This window comes from Pinus tabuliformis, chromosome X (assembly GCF_031772625.1).
Source record: "Pinus tabuliformis cultivar Carrire ecotype Pingquan chromosome X, CPIR1, whole genome shotgun sequence".
NCBI classification, from domain to species: domain Eukaryota; kingdom Viridiplantae; phylum Streptophyta; class Pinopsida; order Pinales; family Pinaceae; genus Pinus; species Pinus tabuliformis.
This window is the reverse complement of record NC_142308.1, coordinates 105,450,176-105,471,247: the sequence shown is the minus strand read 5'-3', so window position 1 is coordinate 105,471,247 and position 21,072 is coordinate 105,450,176.

Genomic DNA, 21,072 nt, shown 5'->3' with positions numbered 1-21,072 from the left:
TTTGATACAACGTACCTTGCCATTGCTGAAGGTTACCTTGTAGCCTTTGTCTTCCATTACCGAGATGGATACCAGGTTCTTTCAGAGGTCAGGTGCATTTAATACATCCTAGAATTTCTAGCCTCCTTGAATGCTTGTCCTCTTCCTTGATTCCCAGCGCTCCTCTTACCTTTGCTATTGAATTTGTCATTCCTTTGATTGCCATCAGAGGGATTTTGATCATCGTCCCGATGTGAGTCCTTTCTATCAGGGCACTCCCTTGCATAGTGACCTACTTTATTGTAGATGTAACATCATCCTTTTCTTCCACCCTTAGGTCCAGCCTTTCTTTTTTATTTAGTCCCGGAATTATTTCTTTTCTTAGCATCAGAAGAAAAGGCAACAGGAGGACCTTTAGGCATGGGCATTTCTTGCTCTTCTACCCTTGTTTCTTCTTGAACGCATCTAGCCATTAATTCCTCGAAACCAGGAATTATAATATTGTTCAGAAGAGTAGTCCTGAACACATACCATTCGAATGGTATTCCTCCAAGAGTCGTGAGTGCCATTTCTCTGTCAGTAATAGTCTCCCCAATAGATAGGAGATCATTCTTGATCTTGGTGATTCTTAAGAAGTATGCTTGCATACTCTCATCTTTACCCTTCTTGATTTCCCTCAGCTTATTTCTAAGAAACAAAACTTGATTTGCATCATTAACTTTAAATAAACTCACCAGTCTAACATAGATTTCCTTGGAGGTGTCCAGTTCAGAGATGTAGGCCACCAAGTGCTTATCGATAGAGTCTCGGATGATCTTCTTTGTTTTGACTTCTCTGTTTTTCTATTTGTTCCAGGCAGCAGTGGATGCATTTGATGGAGGCTCAACAATATTGCCTCTTACATGGTCCAACTTTTGGCATTATGGCACAGGTGTGGTGCTATGGTATAGGTGTTGTCCTTGATGGCAACTCACTTTGGTGATAGATCTCAGTTCAGGCTCTCAGAATGAAGGAAATGTTATATACGCAGGTTCAAGTTGATGAAGACGCGTATACACGCGGGTTATACGTTACAATGTCGCATATACGTATACGCGCACTTTCATGCACATAAAAGCGCGTACATGGTGGGAAACTTATTTTTGGTCCGTGGTAGTTTGTCCTTGGAATTTGGACCATAGTATCTCGACAAGTGCGTTGACCCCAGGTATTGTGTCCTTGGTATTGGTTTATTATGGTTTTGGACCGTGGTATTGTGGAAGGCCTAAAACTATAAAAGAGGAAGGAGATCATGGGGCAAGGATCATCTGATTTATTGAATATCTGATATTGTGCTAGATCTAGAATACTGGTGATTGGGTTATGGTGCAGATCTAGATCTGAATGAAGGAGGAACTTGAGTGCAAGAAGGATAAGGTCTATTGATGGATCAAAATCTCAAGGCTTGAACATTGGTATTTCTGTATGATTTTCATCTGTTATATGTGGCGCACTCTTGATCTATAAATCTAGGTTAACTAATCACTGAATGTTTAAAAGAATGAATTATCCTTTATATATCTGCACGCAGGTTCAGTGAAGTGCAGGTGCATATACACGCCTTTTCTGTGAATGAAAGAAGCGTATACTCTGGTTGGTTGTGATACAGAAGCGTATACACGCAGGTTTCAGAATATTGAAGTAGCGTACATATCTTGATTTATGTTCTAGCTGCTTCTGTTTTATTGCTGCAGTGTTTTGGGTTTAGAATTGGTGTTTGATTACAGTTACTATGTTTTGGGTACAGCGGTCAGAGAAGTGCTTACTTGATTCAACTTTTGCTTGGTGAAAAGGAGTTGGTTTATGCAAAAAAATTCTTGATGTTTGATTGATGTTACTTGTGGATCCAGTCATGAAATGAGGTCCCTGAAAGAAAAGAGAAGGTTGTAGCCTTCTGTAGGTAGGAGCTTGCGTACTAGTATCTCAAGCTAGTACAAGAACTAAGGGGGTTGGAGCTCCCTTCCAGGAAAGCTGGAGAACGAGAGAGAGTTGTAGCTCTCTGCCAGTTGCAGCCTGCGTACTGGTAAAGACTGCGCCAGTACAAAACATTGTAAAGAGAAGTTTCTAATTAAAAGAAAGATAGAGATGAATTGCAGCAAGGGGTTTTCACCCACATTGGGTTTCCTCCTTATATCTTGTGTTCTTGTGTGTGACTGTATTATGCTCTGTTTCATTGTTTCTGGTACTGTTTATTAGCTTCTGATTCATAGATTAATAACTGACATCTGAAAGATAAATCAAATTATAAGTCTGCTTTATATACGCGGGTTTCTTTATCTGTAGTTGCTTATATACGCGGTTTTTATTAACTGAAGTAGCGTATATTATCTGGAGTTGAAAAAGGAAATATTTGACTTGATAATACTGATTCACCCCCCCCCCCTCTAAGTATTATTTCCAACAATTGGTATCAGAGCAGGTCCTTCGGAAGAAGCTTGATCGCTTGAAGGAAGATCGTTCATCATGAGCAACTACGAGAGGGAAGCATCAATCAGGCCACCGATTTTTGATGGGACAAACTTCATTTATTGGAAGGTAAGAGTTACTGCCTATCTTCAATCTCTTGGTACAGAAGTCTGGGATATCATAGATACAGGGTATACTTTTCCATCAGCAACTCCTACAGATCCGACTGAGAAGAAGAAATATGAAACAAATGCAAAGGCAATCAATACTCTATTAGGATGCCTATCTCAATCAGAATTTGTCAAGGTAATGCAGTTTAAATCCGCAAAAGAGATATGGGACAAGATTGTTTTGAGCTATGAAGGAGATGATCAGGTAAAACGAGCAAAACTTCAAACACTCAGGATTCAGTATGAAAATTTCAGGATGTATAATGATGAAAGTGTGGCTAACTATTTTCTTTGTGTAGATGAGATTGTTAATTGTATGAAAATTTTGGGTGAAGAAATAAAAGAGGTTGTTGTGGTTGAAAAAGTTCTAAGATCTTTGTCCCCTAGGTTTGAATCTAAAGTTTCTGCAATAGAAGAAAAAAAGAATCTACAAAGCCTTAAAATGTCACAGCTGCACGGAATTCTAACTGCTTATGAAATGAGGAAAGGAGGTCCATCAGACAGGAGAGAAGCTGCCTTCAAGGCTTCAGGCAAAGGAGAGTACTATGAGTCAGGACACGTGTCAGAAGAAGAAGAAGAATCAAATTTTGTCAGAAATCTTCAACGGGATACTGGTCGATTCTGAGGTAAGTTACCTTTCAAGTGCTTTGCGTGTGGAAGAGTAGGTCACTATGCTACCAAATGTCCTCATAAGGATAAGATTGACAAGGGGAAGGAACCTGTTAGATGGAACAAGAAACAGAATCCAAATAAGAAAAGCTATTACACTCATGAAGATAGTGATGGACTTTCAAATAGTGACGAAGATGAACGAGGTAATGAGTATAAACTTTTAATGGCTTTTGAAGATGATGACTACATGGATGCTATAGATGTAGAAGGTTTTTATGAAGAGATGTCTAATCTTAAAATTTGCTTAGAAGAGAAAAATGCGATTATTGATTCTCTGCAATGTCAACTGACTGAAAGGGAAAAACATCTTGAAAAATTGGAATGTGAAATTGTTGGTCTTAGAAAGGAGATTGAGAAAACGAAAGCTATTAATCTTAAATTTGTTAAAGGATCTGAAACTCTGGATGAGATTATCAATGTGCAGCGTTCTCCACTAATCAAGACAAGTCTGGGATATAATGGAGAAACATCTCAAGCATCCACCTCCAAAAGTTATCTTGATGCAGCAAGGAGGAGCGAGCAAAGAAATCATCAGGTAAATCAGGGACAGTTTACCTCAAGAACGAACAAAGACTATCAAGAAAATCGGGTGCAAACTACCTTAAGGACAAACAGAAGCTACAATCAGCCACAGGTAAAATCTTCCCAATTTGCCTCAAGAATGGATGTCAGTAGAAACTACAATCGGTTGGATGATAGATTTGATAATCGCAGGAGTTTCTTCAATGGCCAATGTTTCTCTTGCCATAAATTTGGTCACAAAGCAGCTCAATGTGTTGCCTATAAGACAATCATGACTAGAGAAGCACAAAAACAAAGGAATATGACTGGAATCACGAAAAGGACTTATAACAATTTTTCGGCCCTTGAAAATGAAGTTGAATGTTCTATTTGTAATAACTTTGGTCATGAAGATTCTGAATGCAGGAGCAGGTTTTGGAAGACAACTCAGAAGGAACAAACCTCAAGTGCCAGAACATGGAGAATGAAGGAACCTCAACCAGAAAGATGTGGGATAGCTTTTTATGCAGAAGGACAGGAAAATCTATGGTATATCGACAGCGGATGTTCGAAGCATATGACAGGGGATAAAGAAAAACTTGAATCATATACTGCATTAGAAAAGGGAAAGAAGGTTTCTTTTGGAAACGATACCCCTGCAGCCATAAAAGGAAAAGGCACTGCTTAGTTGAAAGAAAAGGTCAAAGCTGGAAATGTTTTGTATGTTGATGGCTTGAAGCATAATCTACTGAGTGTTAGTCAGATGTGCGATCAAGGAACCGAGGTAATATTTCGATCAAATGGATGTAGTGTTCGTGATCTTGATATGGGAAAAACAGTGATCAAAGGCAGAAGAACTCCAAATAATCTATACATATTTGAAGAAGGACAACAACAATGCTATTTGAGCAAGGATGATGAACACTGGTTATGGCACCGGAGGTTGGGGCATCTAAGCTTTTCACAAATCAGGAAAGCATGCAAATACCAGGCAGTTCGTGGTCTTCCAGATATAAAAATTCCAGACAACACCATATGCAAATCATGTCAGTTTGGTAAGCAAACCAGAACTAACTTTCCTGAGAAGGAAGAATCAGCTAGCAGGCCTCTTGAACTAGTCCATACATATGTATGTGGTTCATTTAGGACAAGGTCACCTCGAGGAGAAGAATACTTGATATTATTCATTGACGACTTCTCCAGGTTTGTTTGGTTAGGACTTATGAAGCACAAAGACGAAGCATTCGAAAAATTCAAATCCTTCAAAGCCTTGGCTGAAAATGAATCAGATTACAAAATTAAGTGCCTCAGGTCTGACAGAGGTGGGGAGTTTACCTCAAATGAATTTTTCGATTTCTGTGAAGAACATGGAATAAGAAGGGAATTCTCTACAGCTAGGACTCCTCAGCAAAATGGAGTGGTGGAAAGGATGAACAGAACAGTCCAACAAATGGCTCGTGCTATGCTTGATGAGTCTGGAACTCCCGCAACCTTCTGGGGTGAAGCTGCATATGCTACGGTTGTTATTCTCAACAAAACAAATGGCCGAGTAAACAACACTCAAACTCCTCATGAGCTCTGGTATGGTGAGACTCCTTCGGTAAAGCATTTCAAAATTTTTGGAAGCAAATGCTATATTAAGAATACTGATGAACAGCTTGGGAAACTTGAACCTAGAGCAGATGAAGGAATTCTCCTTGGTTATTCTCCCCATAGCAAAGCATATAAGTGTTAAAATAAAATACTTTGAAGAATTGTTGACAGCATTGATGTAGTGGTTGATGAAAAGGGATACATCCCTAGGCAAGTAAATCATGAAAATATTGAAGAGGATGAAGACTACTCTCCAAATCAGACAGATGATGAAGAAGAACCTCAAGAGGCACTAGAGGAACAGATAAGGATAGAAGAGAAGACTCCATCCAGGTACGTTCAGAAGAATCATCCAGAATCTCAAATTTTGGGGCAGAAAGAAGCAGGCGTACAAACAAGAAGAACAATTGCAGAAGCTTCAAGCTATTTGGCATTACTCTCCTCCACTGAACAACAAAATGTAAGAGAGGCATGCAAAGATGAATGTTGGGTCAATGCTATGGATGAAGAACTTGAGCAGATAGAAAAGAAAAACACTTGGGAGTTGGTTCCTAGACCAAAAGATAAGAATGCCATAGGGACAAAATGGATCTTCAAAAATAATTTGAATGAAAATGGGGAAGTAATTAGAAACAAGGCCAGACTGGTTTGTAAGGGTTATGCTCAACAAGAAGGAATAGACTTTGAAGAAACTTTTGCTCCCGTTGCTAGACTTGAGGCCATCCGAATGTTCCTTGCTCTCTCAAGCTTTCAGAAGTTCAAAGTATTTCAAATGGACGTGAAGTCAACCTTTCTGAATGGAGACTTAGAAGAAGAAGTATACATCGAGCAACCAGATGGTTTCATTCTTGGGAATGATCCAAATCTTGTATGCAGACTAAAAAAGGCTCTATATGGTCTTAAACAAGCTCCAAGGGCTTGGTACTACTGTTTTAACAAATATCTTCATCAACAAGGTTTTTCAAAAGGATTAGCAGATAGCAATCTTTATATAAAAATTGAAAATGACAAATTGCTAATACTTGTTGTGTATGTAGATGATATTATCTTTGGCAGCAATGAAGTGGCTATGAGTCAAAGCTTTGCCTTGGTGATGCAAAAAGAATTCGAAATGTCCTTGCTTGGAGAACTGACATATTTTCTTGGATTGCAAATCCAACAAAATAAAGGCGGTATCTTTTTATCTCAAACCAAGTATCTCAAGCAAATCTTGAAGAAATATGGCATGGAAGATGCCAAACCAGTATGTACCCCCATGGTTACAGGATGCAGTCTCAGTGCAAATGATGAATCAGCAGCAATGCATCAACCAACCTATAGATCCATGATTGGGAGTTTGCTTTATTTGACACGTACCCGACCAGATATTATGCATGCAGTGGGAATAGTTGGAAGGTTTCAGGCTAACCCAAAGGAAACTCATCTTCAGGCAGTCAAGAGAATCTTCAAGTACCTTCAAGGAACTCAAAACTATGGTTTATGGTATCCTAGAGATACATATCTCACACTTCATGCTTACACAGATGCAGATTGGGCCGAAAGCGTGGATGACAGGAAAAGCACAAGTGGTGGTGCATTCTTTATGGGTTCCAGATTAGTATCTTGGTTCAGCAAGAAACAGAGTTCGATTGCCTTATCCACAGCTGAAGCGGAATATGTGGCTGCTGCATCTTGTTGCACTCAACTTCTCTGGATGATGCAAACCTTGCAGGATTTTCAAATCACTTGTACTCCACCTGTCTCTATCTTATGTGATAATACAAGTGCAATAAGCATTTCAAAGAATCATATCATGCATTCAAAGACCAAGCACATACCTATCAAATATCATTTTCTTCGGGAACAAGTGCTTGAGAAAAAAGTCAAGTTGGAGTATGTTCCTTCTAAGGAACAAGTTGTTGATATACTCACCAAACCTCTGCCTAGGGAAACTTTTGAATATCTCAGACAGAAGTTGGGCGTAGTTGATGCTTCATCCTGCTGCTGAAGCTTGTCTGTTTCAAAGAAAATTTGTTGTATGCGAGTTGGATGAGGGGCATCCGCGTACATACGCTGATTTATGCAGGTGTAGTCGCGTATATGGAGTTCTGAAGAAAATCAACAAGTACAGACTCTGGTTGAAGAGAGTCTGATGTGGGTTTGACAGAGACCATCTGGCTCAGGTTCAGGGGGAGCAGATAATCCTCTAACAATGCATTATTGGCATTACCTTAGAAGCTCTTGGTTCAAGTACTCAAACGGTTTTGGTTCACGTGGATTAGCTGCAGAAAGAAGATCAGAAGGAGAACATGGTTGCTGATATATATAGTGATTGTCAGATGCTGCTTATTGGTGATTTGCATTGTCTCGATTTTTCGTCTCTATGTCATGTATATTTTTTTACTCAAGGTCATGTAGCAGCCTATTTTGGTTTCCCCACTTTGCCTGGGATGATTGATGTAATGTAATTGGTTGTCATATGTAAATTTCTGATGTATCCCCACTTGGTTGGGTGGATGATCCCCACTTGGTTGGGTGATGGATGTATGTATTAAGTCTTTTGGTGATAGGAAGGTCTTTTATGATGTATAAGTCATGGTTCTTCTTGAAGAACATCTTTTGCAGATCTTGCCTACAGTTTGGGGGAGCATGTTCAGCACAGCAGAGCAGAGATAGCAGCTCGTACTCAGGGGGAGCACAGCCCTTTGCCCTTGATGACAAAGGGGGAGAATGTCTTTGAGGATTTTGGGGTTGCCATCAAGTCCAAAGGGGGAGATTGTTGGCATTATGGCACAGGTGTGGCGCTATGGTACAAGTGTTGTCCTTGATGGCAACTCACTTTGGTGACAGATCTCAGTTCAAGCTCTCAGAATGAAGGAAATGTTATATACGCATGTTCAAGTTGATGAAGACACGTATACACGTGGGTTATACGTTACAATGTCGTGTATACGTATACATGCACTTTCACGCACATAAAAGCGCGTACATGGTGGGAAACTTATTTTTGGTCCGTGGTAGTTTGTCCTTGGAATTTGGACCTATGGTTTTGGACCATAGTATCTCGACAAGTGTGTTGACCCCAGGTGTTGGGTCCTTGGTATTGGTTTATTATGGTTTTGGACCGTGGTATTTTGGAAGGCTTAAAACTATAAAAGAGGAAGGAGATCATGGGGCAAGGATCATCTGATTTATTGAATATCTCATATTGTGTTAGATCTAGAATACTAGTGATTAGGTTATGGTGCAGATCTAGATCTGAATGAAGGAGGAACCTGAACGCAAGAAGGATAAGGTCTATTGATGGATCAAAATCTCAAGGCTTGAACATTGGTATTTCTGTATGATTTTGATCTGTTATATGTGGTGCACTCTTGATCTATAAATCTAGGTTAACTAATCACTGAATGTTTAAAAGAATGAATTATCCTTTATAGATCTGTACGCAGGTTCAGTGAAGTGCAAGTGCGTATACACGCTTTTTCTGTGAATGAAAGAAGCATATACGCTGGTTGGTTGTGATACAAAAGCATATACACGCAGGTTTCAGAATATTGAAGTAGCGTACATATCTTGATTTATGTTCTAGCTACTTCTGTTTTATTGCTGCAGTGTTTTGGGTTCAGAATTGGTGTTTGATTACAGTTACTGTGTTTTGGGTACAGTCGTCAGAGAAGTGCTTACTTGATTCAGCTTTTGCTTGGTGAAAAGGAGTTTGGTTTATGCAAAAAAATTCTTGATGTTTGATTGATGTTACTTGTGAATCCAGTTTGAAAATTAATGAAACGAGGTCCCTGAAAGAAAAGAGAAGGTTGCAGCCTTCTGGAGGTAGTAGCCTGCGTACTAGTATCTCAAGCTAGTACAAGAACTAAGGCAGTTGGAGCTCCCTTCAAAGAAAGCTGGAGAACGAGAGAGAGTTGTAGCTCTCTGCAGGTTGCAGCCTGCGTACTGGTAAAGACTGCGCCAGTACAAAACATTGTAAAGAGAAGTTTCTAATTAAAAGAAAGATAGAGACGAATTGCAGCAGGGGGCTTTCACCCACATTGGGTTTCCTCCTTATATCTTGTGTTCTTGTGTGTGACTGTCTTATGCTCTGTTTCATTGTTTCTGGTACTATTTATTAGCTTCTGATTCACAGATTAATAACTGACATCTGAAAGATAAATCAAATTATAAGTCTGCTTTATATACGCGGGTTTCTTTATCTATAGTTGCGTATATACGCGGTTTTTATTAACTGAAGTAGCGTTTATTATCTGAAGTTGAAAAAGGAAATATTTGACTTGATAATACTGATTCACCCCCCCTCTCAGTATTATTTCCAACACCAACACTCCTCGATCTTCTAGTGTTAGATCGATGGACATCTTCCATTCATGATAGTCAGCTTTCACACGAAGCTTGTTTTCGATAGGAAAGAGTGTTGAGGACCCCATAGTTCTTTTAGGATAGCCTTGCTAATCTTCTCTTCGGTGATTGCTCTTGCTCTTGCTCAGGCTTTGTCTTCACCTCAGCTCTGATACCATGTTAAGTTATGGTATGTTCTATGCTTATAACAGTTTACTTCTTTTCCTTGTTATATTCAACAGATTAGCAATCACATGTACATAAAGTAAAGTGCAGATAGAACATTAAATGATTGACAGAAAACAAGCCAAGACAAGAGACACAAGATGTGGTGGCTAACCAGGGACAAACCCCACAATGTGTGGGGAAACCCTTTGATCAAATCTTCTTTTATCTTCAATAATTTAGCAGAGAGAAATAGTACAATAAATTTGATTTGTATCAGCAGTAGCAAATCCTAGATCAGCAACATTAGCATTAGCGCCTTCATTGTCAAACTAGGGCAGACGATATCTCACAAACCGACTGTCGGATCGGCTTGAATCCACCACCAAAGGTTGCGGCTTTCAAAGGAGGTTCAGATGAACCTACAACATAGTTCAGATGAGGAGATCTTCTAGTCCACGCAGGTCAAACTTCACTTCTGCAGTTGCAGCTTCATTTTCAGCAGCTTCCTTCAAACTAGGCAGTCGATATCTTGCAAACCCTCTGTCGAATTGACTTGATTCCACCACCAAAAGTTGCAGCGTTCAGAGGAGGTTCATATGAACCTACAGCGTAATTCAGATGAGGAGATCTTCTAGTCCACACAGGTCAAACTTTACTTCTTCAGTTTCAACAGCTTCCTTCAAACTAGGGCAGTCGATATCTTGCAAACCGTCTGTCGGATTGAGTTGATTCCACCACCAAAAGTTGTGGCTTTCAGAGGAGGTTTAGATGAACCTACAATGTAGTTCAGATGAGGAGATCTTCTAGTCCACGCAGGTCAAACTTAACTTCTACAGTTGCAGCTTCAGTTTCAGCAGCCTCTGGCTTCACATGTGTGAGGGAGAGACCCTTTTCTGTGCAATAGAGAAGAGACTCTTTTCTACGCAGTAGAGAGAGAGAGATGTGATGAGATGAGTGAGTGCAAATTAGGAAAGGTCCTCTTGTATTTATACACAAATTATGATGTTTGAATAGATTTGATTGTTGGGCTTCTGAGCCTACATGAGTTGTAGGTCGGCTTGATAATAATTCCATAATCAAAATAAATTCATATCTCCATGAATACTTATCGGAATCGGATGATCTTTATATTAATCCTACACCTCTCGACGAGAGGAATCTGATAAAAATATTATCAGCCATGAATAAGATGACCCACATGAAGTTTTGCCTTAGTTTCCAATTTTAACAAAAGACCATATCGGATGCTAATCATGCTTATCTATCATGCCTCTATTTGTTGAATAAATATATGGAATGGTTCTTGTCCCATCCAAATCTTAACCAAGATATACCATGCTCATGCTTTTAAGTATATTTTTGCATCCAACTCTTCTTACAAAAAATTTCTAAAGACATGAATCTACCATCTAATGAAGAGCTTCTTTCTAAAGCTATGCATACCTCTTCCTTTCATAAAGCCATCTAGTTGACTTCCTTTGAATGAACTGCTCTTTTAACTTTCCTAGAAGATAATGTCTTTGATGGGACTCCTTTCTTAAGATGAGAGGTGCCTCAATTATACCTTCATGCTGCAACTCAACTTCCTTTATACTAACAACCTTTTTCGATGCTTGCTTCCATAACCTTCTAGTGGAATGTACTCTTGTTATGTCACAAGAATTCTCCCATATGCTGGAGAGTTTTCTTATAATGATTATTTTCATGTATCTTCATGATCCCTTCCTACTATATAACTACTTCTATAAAAACATGATGCCAAGTAGTAGTCGCGTGAACTATAAAGTGCTAAATGGTCCAAACCCTTTTATCCTTTCTTTGCTAAATAACTGCTTCCAATGAGATGCAACTAACCATGTAGACTCTAACCCTTCTAAAGTTACATGCTTCTTTCCATGATGCCATAATTTTTTCTACAAAAACAATTGTACAAGCTATTCTAACTACCATCTTCTAAAAAAAGGGAAAACAAACTACTAATAAACTTGGTAGAGTGGAGATATTCAGTAATAGAGATCTTTATGATCTTCATTCTTCAGGTTCTTTTCTGGTTCATTTTCTTCAATCATGTGAGCTTCACTCATTTCCTTCCTATTGTTGTTCTTCTTATTTTGGGGATCCTTAGGACAATCTCTCTTAAAGCGTCCATATCATTGCATCCAAAGCATTGTACTCTAGACATATCTTGTCTTCCATGTGGTTGATTGTTGTTGTTTGTATTGTGCCTTTGACGAGGCTCAAATCTTCCAAACCTTCCATTCTTCTTCAATCTAGCAATAATATCTTGATACTTTTCATTAGGTTCAATGTCATCCTTTGCCTTCAATATTGTGTCTTCTAGAACACACAAAGACCACAACCCATCAAAGTTTGGAGTGTCCTTTCTTAAATATATGCTTGTCACAAAATTGCTCCATTCTGAAGGTAAAGCATTGAGTACACAAGTAGTCAATTCAGAATCTAAAATAACTTCTCCAAGCCCTTGCAGTTGATCCTTCAATTGTGAAATCTTTATAAGATATGATACCAAGTCTTCATCCTTCGATAGCCTTGTCTTGTACAAACGATTCCTTAAATATATTTTTTGACCTGAGGTACTGACCGAATAGAGTTTTACCAACTTGTCACAGATTGCTTTTGATGTGCCCAAATCTACAACAAATGGAATAAGATGATCCTTGATGGATTCAATGAGAATCCTTTGAGCCCTAACTTCTCTTTTAGTGTACTTGTCCCATTCTTGAGTCTTATCCTTCTCTGGTTTTGCATCTTTTCCAAGAACATAGTTCATGACTTCATTTTCTATGAGTGCCAAATCTATTCTCTTCTTCCATGCTTGAAAGTTTGATGACCCTTCGAGCTTGTTTCCCTCCTTACAAAATGAAGTCATTTGATTTGAGGATTGACATAGAGAATAATATAATACTTACTTGTCAAAAGAGTATCCTTCTTCATGATAATGTCTTCAAATATCTTGATGTTCCCAAGACCTTACAAGAGGCTTCAAATATGTCCTAAAATGATGACTTCGAAGATGGTTGGTAAAATAGTCACTTCAAGTTGCTTCAAAGATGAGTGATGTTGCTTCCAAGAGTGTAGATGATGTACCCAAGATTCTTGATGCTCCTTAAATGATATGTTCATGTAGATATGTCTTCCAAAATGGATGATGACCAGAAGGCTTCCAAGAGAGAGATTGATAAGATGTTGAACTTCTTCAACCGATGACAAGTAACCAAGAGCCTTCAATGAGAGAGAGAGAGAGATGAATAGTTGATATAGTAGTCTTTCTTCAAGATGAATTATGAGTATTATTCCTTATTTCCTTCAAAGTAGCTCTGATGAAAGTCTTCCACTTATGCCAACAAAAGTGATCTTCAAGCTGCCTTCTCCTCACCTTAGCTTTGATCCCATGTTAAGGAATCAATAAGGCAACAATTAGGGTGATTTATATTTACGTGATAATTGCTTGTGAAATTATGTAGGCTTCTTATTACATTTATTATGCTATGTTCATCAAACAAATACCAAAACCATAAACCATGAAGATCACAAAAAGACAATGAACACAAGATGTTGGCTCCAAACCAGGGCAAAACCCCTCTAAGGGGGAAACCCAATGAAATATTGTGTTCATATAGAATTAGATCCAATGAGAAATCCAAGACCCAAACACCAAGACCAAGACTTCCCACAAGACCCAAGTCAACCCTCCTTCCAAGCTTCTTCAACAAGTCAAAGTCAAATGCCTTCAAAATCTGATCAAATCTGAAATTTTCAGCCTCTGCAACAGAATTTTGGACCTACAATAGGTCTATAATTTCGGCCCTTGAAATTACCCCTGCAACTTCGCACATGTGAGAGATTTAGGGCAGCTTTTAGGGTAGAAAGTTTGATTCTTCTTCCTTCTTGATCTTCGGTCTCTCTCCCTTTACTTCTTGCTCTTCTTCACTTGTATTTCGCTCTTCTTGGCACAGAAATTGAAACATGCTTGTGATGCTTCAAATGGACAAGATGAATTGTATTTATACACGTCAAGGAGGTCAATTGGGTCCCTTTCAGGGCCCAGGCAAGGCCGACTTGGTTTTATGGGGACAAAATTGTCATTTTTTACTCAAATAAAATTATTTTTCTTGTTTCTTTCAAAATTCCAAATGGGACTCGACTTAAGTGAAATAATTTGACTCAAGACAAACAATTTTTTGACTCAATAAACACTCGAATCATGAAAAACATGCTTGACCTATAAAACAATTTGACCTGAGCATGAAACCCATGCTTGAAAAATAAATTTCTTTTTTCTTTCTTTTGCTTTTTACAAGAAATATATAAGTACAATAACAATTATGAAGACCAAACCTAATTACATTCTCCAACACTCTCGAATAAATAAACTACATAAAGACAACCTACAATGTCATTTTATTTAAGCATGGTCATGGTTAAACATGTTGGAATAGACAAAATTACATCGAAATTCCTCTCTTGTTTGCCCCAAGCTTGTCAAACGTGGTAACAAAATCCATGCCTCACATCATTAGAATTGTCGTGTATCTATTTCTCTACTTTATTTAACATTTATTGCAATTATACTAAACAATGCCAAGTAATAAATATGTTGTATTTAAAATAGTAGAAACAAGAAAATAGTTAATACTCATTGGGACTTATTTTCCTTTCACAGATATGCCAACATACATTTCCAAGTTCGTGTGAATTACTATGGGATATTTGGAACCAAAAAATAAATACTACACCAGGTGTCCATAAAAGGAGAAATAAATTTGAAATGTTTAAGGTTCATAGATTATTCACATAATAAATAATTACCATCCTACATTATATTACATTATCCATATGCAACTATTATTTAGTTAAACATTTATTTTATTGAAACTTCCAATATTAACTAATAGTGATTGTATTAAAATGACAATACTCCTCAATAATGTGTGATTTTAATGTATTGTGTGTTGAGAAACCTATAGGGAAATAGTTAGGATGATTTCTCTTTTCTTGATCATTGTTTGTGATGTCTTTTTAATTTTTCTTACTTATTAGCTTCTTCACTTATTATTATGTTAGTATATCATCAAACAACCACCAAAATAAGAAGAACAATAGTACACAAGAACATAGAATGTAGGCTGCAAACCTGGGCCAAAACCTCTCCACTTGAGAGGAAAACTTGTAAATCTCTTCTCTTCTTATAGATTCTTCAATTGACGAATTCCAAGACCTCTGGACCAAGATCGAGTCTAACCCTTTCGGATGATGTGCTTCCTTTGTCCAAGTCAAACCCAGACAAATCTCTTCCAGTAGCACAACTTCGATCCCCTAGCTTTGGAATTTCTGCCTCTACTTCAGGTCTGAAATTTTTGGCCCCCAACAATTGCTACGCTTCCACGCATGTGAGCGAAATTAGCCTTTCAAGGCCTCCCAATAACTTCGCTTACCTGGCTTCTTTGTCTAAGGCTAGACGATGACCTATTGAGTCCTTCCAACAACTTTGATCCTCTTCCAGCAAATATAGAATTTCAACCTTGAAGCAACAAACCCTAGCTTCCTTTTTCGCACGTGTGAGAGAGAATTAGCCCAGAAACAAATCTTCTTCGTTCTCTTCCTTCTTTGTTGTGTTCTTTATCTTCCTTCTTCACTTGAATGAGTGAGTGATGAATGTCTTCCAAGGATGTCGAGTTCCCTCCTTTACATAGGCTTCTAAAGGTGGGCATGACTCCTCAAAATAGGCCAACTTCCCAATTGCCAGGCCGACTCGGCCTTGAAGGGTATTTCGACACTTTTAATGACAAAAATAATTTTCTTTACAAGTTACAATGTGTCTGATGGGTCTTCAACTTATGACAATGACTCTTTTGACTTCTTAACCTAGCAAAAACCCTAAGAGCACTCAATGGGTGTTTGACCTCTAAAATAAAAGACCTTGAGCATGAAATCCATGCTCCAAAAATAATAATAATAATTTTTCTTTCATTTTACAATATACAAGAATCAAAAGTACATTTCATATTTATGAAGACCGAACCTAGTTACACATTTTTCAACACTCACTCTTAACTAGGGAGGTATTCATAAATGGTACATGGACATTTTCAATATGAAAAAATATCATAAAAAGAGTCGGATTGGTAACCCATTTGTTTAGCATTATAACAACCAACATTGTCATTTAACAAGCCCTTGGCTAATAGCTCTATCTCCCCTCAATATCAAGGCACAATGTTGGCGAGACCAATGATTTATAGACACCATCATCATTGTCTCTCAAGGCACACACCCCACCCCAAGTGTTCACAAAGTATGTCTTTCCTTGGACTACTCTTATCTTGGATAGTTAGTCCTCAAAGAATATCGGTCCTTCACTACTCTTATCTTGGATGCCCTACCTCATCCTCAAAGAGTATCGGATGCCAGATGCTTACCTAATCCTCCATTTTGTCTTCCCAAGTGAAGACAAGAATGATGTGCCTATCTCTCCCTTTCAATCAGGGCGGATATATCAAACAAACCAAGCTTGTCTCTCAAATACACAAGCTTCTTATTAGGAAGAGATTTTGTCAATATGTCAACTACCTGCTTATCGGTGGAGATATATTGTAGCTCCAACACACCATCTTGTACTAGATTTCGAATGTAGTGATACTTGTTTATATGCTTTGCCTTTCCATGAAACACTAGGTCTTCAGCCAATCTTATACAATTGGTGTTATCACAATGTATCATTGTAGGGTCCATTGGTCTTTCGAATAAGTCAGACAATAGCTTCCTCAACTAGACAACTTCTCTGCTCACTTCACGCACTGCAATATAGTCAGCCTCAACACTACTCAAAGCAATTTTATCTTGTTTTCTGCTCATCCATGAGATCATGGAGGATCCCAAACTAAAACATCCTCCTATAGAGCTCTTTCCATCCTACTCACTACCTCCCCATTCGAAATCTGTATATCCAATCAGGTGGACATCATTCCTCCAATCACATTTCAGGTAGCACCGGATTGTTCCTTGCAGATATCTTAGTATGTGTTTCGATGCTATCTAACGATCATGCTTCGACTCCACATGGAACTGACTAAGAACATTCATTGCAAAACATATGTTTGGTCGAGTATTCATCATGTACATCAGTGAGCCAATCAATTGTCTATACATGGTTGGATCCACTAGGCCAGATTCAGAACTCCTTAGTCTTCTCAAGTTTTTGATCATCGGGATTGTCATTGGTTTGCAATCCATCATGTCAAACCTCTTCAACATATTGATCACATACTTCCCTTAACCTAGATAGAACTCATCAGGTCCTTGCTAGAGTTCTAGTCCCAAATAATAGTGCATCAGCTCAAGATCCTTCATATCAAATTTTGCTACTAGTTGCTTCTTCCATTCTTCAATTCAGCGTTCCACACTTGTTAAGAGAATATCATCCACATAGAAGAATGATTATAGGCTCACCCTTTACAACCTTGAAATAAAGGTTTGGATCAACATAACTTTTTGTGAAGCCCAATCTTTGAAGGTATGCATCCATCCTTGCATACCATGCCCTTGGTGCTTGCTTAAGGCCATATAATGCCTTCTTCAACTTGCAAACATATGCCTCTCTATATTTGACTTCAAATCCTAAGGGTTGCTCTATATAGACTTCCTCATCAATTGTGTCATTTAGGAATGCAGTCTTAACATCCATTTGATGTATATTCCATCCCATCGATGCTGCCAAAGAGACCAATGATCAAATAGTTGTATACCTTGTTGTTGGAGAAAATGTCTCTTCATAATCGATGCCTTCTTGTTGAGAGAAGCCCCTAGCCACAAATCTTGCCTTATACTTTTCAATACTTCTATTTGTCGCATGTTTAATCTTGTACAGCCACGTGGAAGTTACCACAAACTTGCCTTCAGGCCTAGGTATGATCTCCCATACCCTGTTCTTCATTATTGATTGGTATTCTTCATTCATGCATCTTTCCATTCTTGATAATTGATAGTTTCCTCAAAAGTGTATAGATCTGCTTCTATTAACTTTGTCATATATGTTGCATTCCCTGAATACAACATATATGACCCTCCATGACCCTCTACATCTAATAGGGTTGATTTCAACCAATTAGGTCTCTTTCTAGTCTCAGGGATTACCATAGGTTGTATAGGTTCACTAGGACCTTCATATTCATGATTTGATTCTTCTTCCTCCCTAGCAACTTCCTCTTCAAATACCAAAATTCCTTCATCATCAAAGTCCATAGGGAGATCTTTTGATTTCTTGAATGCAATACTTTCGTCAAACATCACATCTCGACTGACTTCTATTCGATGTCTTTCTTTTATGTAGATGTTATAGGTCTTAGAGGAATTACTGTAGCCAATTAATGTTCCCTCCATGCCTAATGGATCCAACTTCTTTCTCTTGTCCTTCAGTATATGAATATAAACAGAACAACCAAAAATTTGAAGATGATCTATGCTTGGTTTCTTCCCAGTGAATACTTCTCCAAGAGTCAAGTTATCTAGTGACCTGTGGGGACTTCAATTTTGTACATATACAACTACCTTTATTGATTTACCCCAAAGGAATTTTAGCAAATCTTGATCATGTAAAATTGCTTTCACACTTTCTTCAATGGAATGATTCTTCGTTTTGCAACTCCATTTTTCTTGGTATTATATGGGACTATCAACTCCCTCTTAATCCCAAACTCCTTACATAAGGGTATAAGTTCTTTGGAAGTATATTCTCCTCCATTATCAAATCTCAATATCTTGATTCTCCTTACTGTAAGGTTCTCTACTTGAGCTTTGAATTCTTGAAATTTGACAAATACTTCATTCTCGGATTTCATTAAGTAAACCCAAGTTTTCTTGGAGTGGTCATCTATAAATTTGACATAATATAGATGACCTCCAAGTGACTTTGGAGTCATAGGACCACAAACATCGAAATGAATAAGATCAAAGATTTATTTTTACCTTAAAGCACTGCTTCCAAAAGGTCTCTTGGTGTTCTTACCCAATGCACATCCCTTACAAACTCCTTCATGATCTTCTTTCAGTTCGAGGATGCCATTTACTATGGTATTTAGGGTCAATAAGATTTTGTAGTGGAGATGACCAAATCTTCCATGCCAAAGTTCACATGGGCTAACTTCAATGTGAACCAAAGCTTGAGCAAGTTATCAATCTATAGAGTCTTCATTCAAGAATCCCAATCATTCTAGCATCTTCTATGCTTGAATTTTTACCCCATACTACAACCTTTCCATCAATAAATGCAACTTGATCATCGTTGTCTTCTAAGCATGAAATGGAAAGTAAATTTTTGTGCAAACCTAGAACAAATAAGATATTTTTGAGATGAATGTTTCCCCCATTTTCCAGCTCAATTGAAGTTCATCCAATTCCTCTTATAGGGTAGTTTTTATTATCACCAAGTTCTACAGAGTAAGGGGAATTCCCTTTTGATAATGTCTCCAATTGCTTATGTTGACCAATCATATGCCTTGATGCTCCACTATCGATCACCCAAAAAATTCTCATCTTGAAATGTGCCGGTGAGTGCTTAGAATAATCCTTCATCCTTTGTAGATGCCTTGGTTACTTCCTTCTTAGAAGAAAATAGGAGATTCCATACTTCTTTCATGCCCTTCTTGAGTTGACTCGCCACCTTCTTTAGGAACTTCAATGTAGTAGAGATCTTCATTATACCCTTAGCCAACCTTAGCTCTGATACCATGTTGAAAAATCTATAGGGCAGTAGTTAAGACGATTTCTCTTTTCTTGATAACTACTTGTGATGTTTTTTTTTACTTTTTCTTACTTATTAACTACTTCACTTATTATTATGTTTGTATATCATCAAACAACCACCAAAACAAGAAGAACAATAGTACACAAGAACACAGAATGTAGGGTGCAAGCTAGGGCCAAAACCTCTCCACTTGAGAGGAAAACTCGAAAATCTCTTCTCTTCTTATAGATTCTTCAATTGACGAATTCCAAGACCTCTAAACCAAGACCAATACCCTCCAAGATGAATAACCTCTAAGACCAATTCCAACCCTTTTGGATGAGGTGTTTCCTTTGTCCGTCCAAGTCAAACTCAGTCAAATCTCTTCCAGTAGCAAAACTTTGACCCCCCAACTCCAAAATTTCGGCCTCTACTGCAGGTATGAAATTTTAGCCCCCCAACAACTGCTACTACTTCCACAAGTGTGAGCGAAAATAGGCTTCAAAGGCCTCCCAACAACTTCACTTGCCTTGCTTCGTTGTCTAGGAATAGAAGATGACCTATTAAGTCCTTCTTCCAACAACTTTGATCATCTTCCAGCAAATAGATAATTTCAACCTTGAAGCAACAAACCTTAGCTTCCTTTTTCACACGTGTGAGAGAGAATTAACCCATAAAAAAATCTTCGTCATCATCTTCTTTCTTCGCTTCCTGCTTTGTCTTCCTTCATCACTTGAATAAGTGAGTGATGAATGCCTTCGAAGGAGGTCGAGTTCCCTTCTTTATATAGGCTTCTAAAGGTGGGTGTGGCTCCTCAAAATAGGTTGACATCCCAGCTGTCAGGACGACTTGGTTTTTAAAGGTATTTTGACACTTTTAATGACAAAAATAATTTTCTTTACAAGTTACAATGTGCTTGATGGGGTCTTCAACTTATGACAGTGACTCTTTTGACTTCTTGACCTAGGACAAACCTTAGAAGCACTCAATGGGTGCTTGACCTCTAAAATAGAAGGCTTTGATCATGAAACCCATGCTCCAAAAATAATAATAATATTTTTTCTTCCATTTTACAATATACAAGAATCAAAAGTACATTTCATATTTATGAAAACCAAACCTAGTGACATTTTTCAACACAGTATTTTGTTTCCATGAAAACAAAACAATGTTTATCAGTATGGACAAGCTTTTTTGACCAAACAACTGCATATAATCTGCTTGCAACTGGAACAATAAAGTGGCAGGATTGCCATTCATAGTTTGAGAAGAAATGGGATTTTAATCAAACGAAGATAAATAACATTTACATCCAAAAAACAATTTTTGTATATCCATTGTCTTAAAAATAAGCGTAGGCCTGCCATGTAACCTTATGCACTTTATTATTCTTTCAAATGTTTAGATATCCTTCTTTCAACCATGTAGATAAGAAATTCCATATCGATGAGGAGGAGGGAAAGTATTAATGTATAA